The 9,452-nt window shown below is 39.2% G+C and overlaps 1 non-coding gene across 1 annotated transcript; it reads left to right on the top strand.

Moving 5' to 3' along the window:
- The first annotated feature begins 6,685 nt into the window (after positions 1-6,685).
- LOC141682120 (small nucleolar RNA R71) lies at positions 6,686-6,792 on the top strand. Its single transcript, XR_012559521.1, has one exon. It is a non-coding gene; the product is annotated as a small nucleolar RNA R71 (small nucleolar RNA).
- The last annotated feature ends 2,660 nt before the right edge of the window (positions 6,793-9,452 follow it).

Below are 9,452 nucleotides of genomic sequence, written 5' to 3'. Positions count from 1 at the left end.
CCACGGTTTATGGGGGACACTATGGAGGTGAGAAGACTGCAGCTCGTATTCTGCAAGCAGGTTTCTTCTGGCCTACTTTGTTCAAGGATGCTCATCAGTTTGTTTTAAGGTGTGATCGTTGCCAAAGAGTGGGAAATTTGTCAAGGAAGGATGAAATGCCATTAAATGTTATGCTTGAAGTCAAGGTCTTTGATGTATGGGGAATCGATTTCATGGGGCCTTTTATCTCGTCTTGCAATAATCAGTACATCTTGCTGGCAGTCGATTATGTCTCAAAATGGGTCGAAGTTAAAGCTTTACCGACAAATGATGCAAAGGCAGTACTAAATTTTCTTCATAAGCAAATTTTCACAAGGTTTGGAACACCTCGGGTAATCATTAGTGATGAAGGATCGCATTTTTGCAACCGTAAGTTCACTTCTATGATGCAGCGTTATAATGTGAATCATCGAGTAGCTACTGCCTATCATCCGCAAACAAATGGTCAAGCGGAAGTGTCTAACAGACAGATAAAGCGCATTCTAGAGAAGGTTGTTTGTCCGTCAAGGAAGGATTGGTCTTTAAAGCTCGATGAAGCTGTTTAAGCTTACAGAACAGCATACAAAACTCCACTTGGGATGTCACCGTTCCAGTTGGTGTACGGTAAGGGATGTCATCTACCTGCGGAGCTTGAGCATAAGGCCTACTGGGCATTGAAGAAGTTGAACCTGGATTTAGATACAGCTGGTAAGAAAAGAATGCTTCAGATTAATGAACTGGATGAATTTCGACTTCAAGCTTACGAAAATAACAAAATGTATAAGGAAAAGGTGAAGAGGTGGCACGATAGGAAGCTACATCCAAAGTTATTTATGCCAGGGCAACAAGTTCTCTTATTCAACTCTCGGCTCCGACTTTTTCCTGGGAAGTTGAAATCAAGGTGGTCTGGACCTTTTATTGTCAAAACTGTGTTTCCACATGGAGCGGTGGAAATTTTTGAGAATGATCCGGACCAAGCATTCAAGGTTAACGGTCAGCGGTTGAAGCACTACTATGGGGACATGGCAAACCGAGAAGTGGTTAGTGCCATTTTGTTGACTACTTGAGCAGGGTACGAAACGTCAAGCTAATGACGAAAAAGAAGCGCTGCGTGGGAGGCAACCCATGAATTATTGTTACAGGAACCCTTAGAAGTTAATAACCTATCCAAAAACACAAAAAAATCAGAAAACAGGGGCTGAAAAAAAAAATCCAGTGACCCCCTGCGCGCCCGCGCAGCTATGCTGAGCGGCCGCGCAGGGGTCGAGGACCAGAAATTTTTTTTACAGTTCAGAAAAAAAAAAAAAACCAAACAAAAACAAACACAAAAACAGTTTTAGCCCATAAACCCACGATTTGTTCCCACTACCCCGTCATTTTATCCCTTAATTCCCAAACCCTAATCTAATCCACACCCTATATATACATACACCTATCCTACATATCTCCCATAAAACTTCCTACACTTAAACCCTCTCACAAACATCAAATATCAGTTCTTACACGCTTTTATTCATGAATCAATGGCACCCAAGAGAGCACGCACTATTGACAGCAGCAGCACAGTTCCTACTGCTGATTCATCGAGGGGTACTGCTGCAAGGCCTCGGTTAACTGACAGAGCCGCGGAGGAGGAGTACACTAGGCTGTTGGGTAAGCCAATTCTGAAGGAGAGGGGGTTTTTACCATCGGGGAGGGATGGTGAGTTGTTGCCCATGATTGCAGAGAAGGGGTGGATAGCTTTTTGTGAGTCACCCGAAGTAGTACCGATGAGCGTTGTTCGCGAGTTCTACGGGAACGCGAAGGCTGAAAAGAATGGGTTTTCTGTGGTTCGTGGTCTGACGGTTGATTATCATCCTGCGGCGATTCGCCGTGTGATTGGACAGCGAGAGAGGAAGCCCGAGGAGGAGAACTGGAATGAAAAGACTGCTGAGGATTTTGACTTAGATTTAATTTGTGCGACTCTCTGTCGACCGGGCATAGTTTGGACCCGCAGTACAGGCAATAATGAGTATCGTCACTTTCCGGCGATCGCCATGAACAGGTATGCCCGTGCATGGAATGCATTTATTTGTGCTAATATTTTGCCTTCTTCGCATGCACACGAGGTCACAGTTGAGAGAGCACAGTTGTTGTGGGGAATTCTGAATGAGGAGTACTATGTGGACCTTGATGAGTTTATCTACCAAGGAATTCTGAAGTTTTTGAGGGGAGCAAAGCATATGAACATCCCTTATGCATCTACGGTTACGAAGTTATGCCGAGCAGTGGGAGTGAACTGGCCGGCTCATGAGCAGTTGCAGTTACCAGCCGCTCCGATTGATTCTGGCACTCTGAATGGGATGCAGGAGTGGACCGGTGGTGAGCTTGAGGAGCATGGGCTGGGTTATCGTCTTCCAGGAGGGCGTCCAGCACGAGGTGCTACTATGGCTAGGCCAGGGCGTGATGAGGCTGGTTCTTCGAGAACTCAGGAGGGTGCTGGGATGGTTGATGCCCAGTATAGGAGGCTTTCACGGCGGATGGATGCCATGTATGAGACACAAAGCAGGTTTGCTCAGGAACTCACCCTTGCGTTAGGGACTGCTTTTCGAGGCCTTGGAGCTGATATCCAGTGGCCAGTTTTTGGTGAGGACTCTGCATACCCGCCGCCTGATACTCCACCCACTGAGGGTGATGATGATGATGACTCCGAGTAGGTATACCCTGTGTTCCTTTCTACTACTTTCACTGAGGACAGTGAAGATTTTTAGTTTGGGGGTGGTAGTTAAGGAATTTTGTGTTTGTGTCATTTAGTTGCATATTCATGATAGTTTAGTTCATATAGTTGCATAATTTATGCCATATAGTTTTTTTTATGAATGTCATGTAGCTCATGCATTTACCATGATCCCTTTTGCAATGATTTATCGACTGAATTGTGATATTGATGTGAGTGTAGTGATAGCATTAAAGTGATATTAAGTTGTGTAGGTTAATATGCATGCTAGAAACAATTGTAAGTCCACTAAGTCTTAGAGAATGCGAAAGGGCTAGATTGTGTTATGATTTGGTTGTTTTCAAGGTCAATCTACTTATTATGCTTAGAATTCGATTATAGGTTCTTAGTGATAAAGACATGAAAAAGAAAAATTTTGGAGAAAAAAATATGGAAGTTGTTGCTAGTTGTGGCTAGGCGTCAAATGGCTAGTAGCCGGCTCGCGTATGTTGCGAGTAGTCTAGGGTTGAGCAAGATGGAGCGAAACGCACTTGCTCAGAAATTAAAAAAAAAAAAAAAAATTGGCATAATTGATCAAGAGTGGGCTCTTTGATATTCGAGTTATTAAGTTCTTAGGGGACTTTGTGCCTAGCGACCTAAGGCTTTTAGAGTCTGGGATCCGCTAACCTAACGCTCGTTACATGGATATCATTGTATAAGTCTTTTGTGGACCTCACTCATTGCACGGTCAAATAAGCATTTGAGTTGTAAATAAAAAGCACGATTCCGTAGTAAGCTCCAGAGTTCTTGTAGTGTTGTATATCACTTTGTGCCTGGAATTTTTATTCTTTGTATAATCGTAGGATTGCCTTGAGGATAGTCTAGTCATAGTAATTGGTCTAGTTCCGAAGCATATCTGTTAAGCATTTGCACACACCACATTTCTGGCTGTATGTCCGTTTGCATGAGTTTATTGATCTTTAGTTGTCTAACTGCATTCGTTGAGATGTGGCAATTTGGTTGATTAATTGTAGTAAGGGGGATCGCTGCATTTTCATATAGGTTGTATTCATGCATATTTTTATTTGTTTTTGAGTCTGTGACGCTTGAGGGCAAGCATCGATTTAAGTTTGGGGGAGTGATAAGTGGCATTTTATACCACTTAGAACGTCTTAAAATGGCTTAAATTGGTGTCTTGAAATCAAGTATTTTGTGTATTTGATGCGTTTTTCTAGTGTTTATGCATTTCAGGGTATTAGTTGCATTTCGGGGGAGGAATCATCAAGAATAAGCCTTGGCATGTGTTCACCGTTGCTAGAGGAAAGGAACGGGCAGATTACGGCGAAGAAACGGAGAAAACTTGGATTTTTTCCAGTGGAGGCCTGCGTGCCCGCGCAGCTATGCTGAGCGGCCGCGCAGCAACCTGCGCGCCCGCGCAGCTATGCTGAGCGGCCGCGCAGGGTCGGGAATTTTGCTGAATTATTTTAGACTTCTACTTCTGTTTGGCTTCCAACTTCTATGTAATCTGAGTTTTATGGGACTATTATATAAGTAGATTTGAGACGTTTTCACAAAGAAGAAGAAGAAGAAGATTGTGTTTTACGCAAGAAGTGAAGGAGATAAGGAAGAAGACCGATTTAGCACACCGCAACGAAGAGGAAGCATATTTTCTTGTGATTCTTGTTTCGTTGTAACGTTGGATGCTAGTTTTCTTGCTTTGACTTATTTACTCTTGTGACGTACTCTGTTTTAATATAATTAGTTTAGTTATTATTTTCTTGTATTTGTTTATCATGATTTCATATGAACCCATGATGGCGATAAGTTCTATTATGGGCTAATCGTGATCATGGGGTTGCAACGGATTTATTATGGAATTCTTTAGTTAATTGTTTAATACTTTAGTGTGTGATGATTGCTTGATATCTAGTATTGGTTGTGCGTATTCGTCTTATGTCCGTCGCGAACATATAAGATAGGGTGTTAATCTCTTGTGAAGCGACGGTGGATCTTGAGATTTAGAACTTGCCATGCTAGCATAGGTTCATGTACGTTGTGCATGATTAGTGGGTAACTCTAACAGTTTTATTTGCCCTATGTAATCAAAAAGGAATAACTTGTGCTTAAATCGTTGTGTTGTCAATTTCTGTAGACATATAGGAACTCAACATAATTGATGACTATTTGACTTCTATCTTAATTGTGGATGCTTGGTAGAATGGTATTAGTACAATGAAAGTTGGCTTTTATCAGTTTCGTGTTATTCGATTAATATCATCACTGTCACATGCTAAAGGTAATAGCAATGGCTATAGAAGGAAGTAATAATGAAGTTGTGATCTCATGAGTGTTTTATTATTGATAAATTGAAGTGTTAGTTAAGTGGTTAATTAAGTAGTTAATTATAGTTAATATTTAATCAACAATTTTAGGTGTTATTATCTTAACATTGAGAAGTAATCATACATTGGTGAGTGAGTTTAATTAGACAATAATTTAGTCTGAGTCTCTGAGGGAACGAACTAGAAAATATTCTATATTATTTGTGAACGCGTATACTTGCGTGAATATTAGCGCGTGTTTTCGCCCTAACAATCAGCAGGACGGGTTCGAACTTGTGTCCAGTTTAGTTTATTGATACTCGCCGATAATGGCCTTTGTTCTTTTCTTGCGAGGTTATATCTTTGCATATGTAACCAAATTACCGTTTCATTTATTATTTATTATAACACTGTTTATATATTATGGACTTGTTGAGCAATTTATGGCTCACCCCTTTTTTTGTTATTATTCACCTTCTTGTTTACGGGTAAGAAGGAAAACAAACATATTAGGACTCGCGTGGTAAAGAAACGAGTCTAGCAGCGGGACCCTCTTATACCAAAAGTGTTGATCCCAATTCAGGAAGAAAGTTTTGAGTTACCTGAGCAGGTGTAGTGTAGATAGATAATGTATGTGTTTGAATAAAGATGAATGTAGTTTAAAACTTGTTAGACAATGGTTTGTAATAAAGAGACTTTTGTGAGATTTTAAATTTGGCTTGTAATAAAGTTGGAATGTGGTTTCTTGTTTTCATACTTTAACTTAAAAAGATCCTGGTTAGTATTAAAGTGGTTAGATATATATTTGTTTAATTGTTATACAGGTTTGGTATTTAGCCGGTAACCCCCAAACTTATACCCCGGGTTTTGGAGGGTGTTACAAGTTGGTATCAGAGCTGTAAGTATTGGTCCCTGAAAACAAGAACATTAGGATTAAGATAAGATAGGAAGATCTCATAAGATAGGAATAGGAAGGTTAGGATTTAGATAGTTTTAGATTAGGGATTTATAATTTCTAGGAATGCTGAGTGACTTTTTTTCTTGCTTTGTTATATTATCATATGGCAGCATCCGCATCATCTGAGAGAACTGTTACCGGGCCAGTTGCACCTGTGATACCGCCAGTATCATTTCAGATACCAGTACAGATACCTCTGCCACCTCTGCCACAGTTACCACAGGAGCCAGTTCCACCAGCTCCTGAACAGCTACTAGATCATATAGAGATATTTGAATCTTTAGAGTTCTTTGAGCCATTACTTCCACCTCCACTACCAGTAGAGTATCAGTTTATACCGGAGATAGAGGCAGAGTTTCCACCAGCTGCAGTGCTACCTTCTATGCCAGTATATGCTCCAGAGCCGAAGATATTTCAGATGGCCCCGGTCGAGGGGATGGATGAACATAATTTGGGATTACAGTTACGTTTGTTACAGCAGGGTGATGCAGGGATACCTAGGGTTCCATCTCAGAAGTCTGTTGGACAGGTTGCGTAGGATTCTGGTATTCATTAGCTATCATGAGCTCAATCAACTCATAAGCTTCATTATAGCTTTTGGCGCATAAGGCTTCACAAGATGCTGCATCGAGCATAGGTCTAGACCGAGCGCCCAAACTATTGTAGAAATAGTTTATAATCATCCAATCAGGCATGCCATGATGTGGGCACTTCCTTAGCGTCTCCTTATATCGATCCCAAGCCTCACACAAAAATTCTCCAGTTTGTTGTGCAAACTGAGTAAGAGCATTCCTAATTACAGCAGTCTTCGCCATAGGAAAGATTTAGTGAGAAACTTTTGAGCAAGATCCTCCCATTTGGTGATAGACCCTAGTGGTAGAGAATGTAACCAGCACTTTTCTTTATCCCTCAGAGAGAATGGGAAGAGTCATAGCTTGATAGCATCTTCAGTCACCCCATTGAACTTGAAAGTATCACAAATCTATATGAAATCCCTGATGTGCATGTTAGGGTCTTTTGTAGGAGAACCCCCAAACTGAACTGAGTTCTGTATCATCTGAATTGTGCTTGACTCGATCTCAAAAGTGTTAGCCGAGATGGCAGGTCTGATGATGCTCGACTGAATATCATTGATCTTAGGCTGAGAATAATCCATTAGAGCCTTAGGAATTTCTGCTTGATCTCCCATCACTACTAAAGCTGGTTCCTCGACTTTCTCTTCTTCTTCGACTTCCTCTTCATCCTCAAAAACTTCCCTTCGAATCACTATAGCTTCTTCCTCGGCTGGATCCAGAGTTCTCTTACGAGCCCGCAAACGCGTATGCATACACGCTTGCTAGAGTACCTGAAACACGACAAGGAAAAGAGTAGGTAAGTAACAATGTTCGATTCAACGAATTTTAATGATCACTAATGATGAACACATAAACAAAAAGTTAACACCGAGTCCCCGGCAGCGGCGCCAAAAAATTAGTCGCTAAGCACGCGCTAATATTTCACGCAAGTATACGCATTTGCAAGTAATATAGAATAATTTCTAGTTCCTTTCCACAGAGACTGGTTTAAGTTAACTTTGTGATTTATGCACTTATACAACAATGATATGGCTATTATTCAATGCTAAGACGAATAACAAATTGGGTTTTGATTATACTACGATAAACTATTGAGAATTATACTAGAGAAGATTAACTAAGATATTAAAGAGACTTGAATAATATATAACACAAACATGGGATTCTAACTTCATTAAATACCTGATTCAATAGCCTTTTCATTCTTAACCTTAGTATGTAATGGTGATGACACTAATCAGACAACACGAAACTGCTAAACGCCAACTTGTGTTGCACTAATAACATACTACCAGACATCCACAAAAGAGATAGAAGCTGAATAGACATCAATTATATTGAGACCCTATATGTCTATAGAATTTGACAACATGATGTTTTAATGCACAAGTTATCTATCGTGATTATATAGGGCAAGTAAGATGGTTAAAATTACCTATGAATCATGCATAACAATAAGACATGAACCTATGCTATCATGGTAAGTTCTAAATCTTTAAATTCACTTTCGCTTCATTAAAGATTAACACGCTATCTTATAAGTCTGTGACTCTCATAAGACGAATAAGCACAACCAAAACTAGGTTATCATACAATCACCACACACTAAGGAATCGAAACAAATTAACTAAAGAAATCTATTAGGTCACACAACACTGTAGAAGGGGGTTGAATACAGTATTTATATAATCAAATCGATTTAACACAAGTATATAACAAAGATCAAGTATATTCAATAAACTCTGTTACAATATGAACTGTTGTTCTCTCTCAGTGATGAACAAATATCACTAAGAGCTCCTAGGTTACAATGTATAATCTTCTCGATAATAATAACACATATAGTGTAAACCCTAAGTTGTGTTTATATAGTACACAGTTACAAGATATATTCTAATTGATATGGAATACAATTTTGTCTCCTAAAATATATCAATCAGATATCTTCTACAAGTCTTCTAGTCCTCTAACTCTTTCCATGCATATCTTCTTTTGTTTTAGTCTCGATTTTCTCCTGTCAATCAGCTTCATTCCTTAATTGAAAAACTTCCCGCACTTAAGTTCTGATATGACCTTAAGTTCTGATATTAAGTTCTGACTTCCAGTAAATCCTGATTTCAGTAAGTCCTTTAAGTTCTGAAAACTAAACACAAATCATATTAGACATGACATCTCAAATATATCTAACAATCTCCCCCAACTTGTAAATTATGCAAAATATACAAGTTAATAGATTTGATGATGTCAAAAACATTTAAGTACAAATACAAATAAGAGTTTTAACTAGATAGCTAACTATAATTTATAGTCCTTGTAGCTTTTACCAATCTCACTGAGTCAATCTGAATCCAAAATGATTCTTGACAAAGCTTGATATTAGCTTTTCTTCTTTAATTCTCAGGACTTGAGATAGTGTAGTCTTGACCTGCTTCAACTCTTCATTCTGACTTCCAATCTGGTAGATTGCAGTCCTTAGAGAAGAAATATGGTTTCTTTCTAAACCATCATCCAGTCTTATTACCCTTGGATGAGAAGAATCTTCATTGTAGCATAGACATTTCTCTTTCAGTATCACTTCAAGTTTAGCAGAATCCTTCTTCATTGGAATCTCACTTCCATCATCTTCAATAATATTAGGAATGAATTATATAACCCTTGAACCAAAAATTCAAGCTTTATCTCTTATGGTCTTCATTATGAAAGTTGACCATCTCCTGGTAATATCAAACTTTATCTCTAGAAGATAATTAAAGAATTGAAGTTCTTTCAGGGATTTGTTTAGCACATATGATTCTGACATCTGATATGTCCTTCCATCTTTAAGAAATAGAATCAGATTTTCCTTGACATTGTGCTTGTCATGAGCATCCAATACCACTTGAACA

This window comes from Apium graveolens, chromosome 8 (genome assembly GCF_009905375.1).
Source record: "Apium graveolens cultivar Ventura chromosome 8, ASM990537v1, whole genome shotgun sequence".
NCBI lineage: Eukaryota > Viridiplantae > Streptophyta > Magnoliopsida > Apiales > Apiaceae > Apium > Apium graveolens.
Note: the sequence above shows the minus strand (reverse complement) of the source record. Positions and strands in the feature narration are given on the sequence as shown.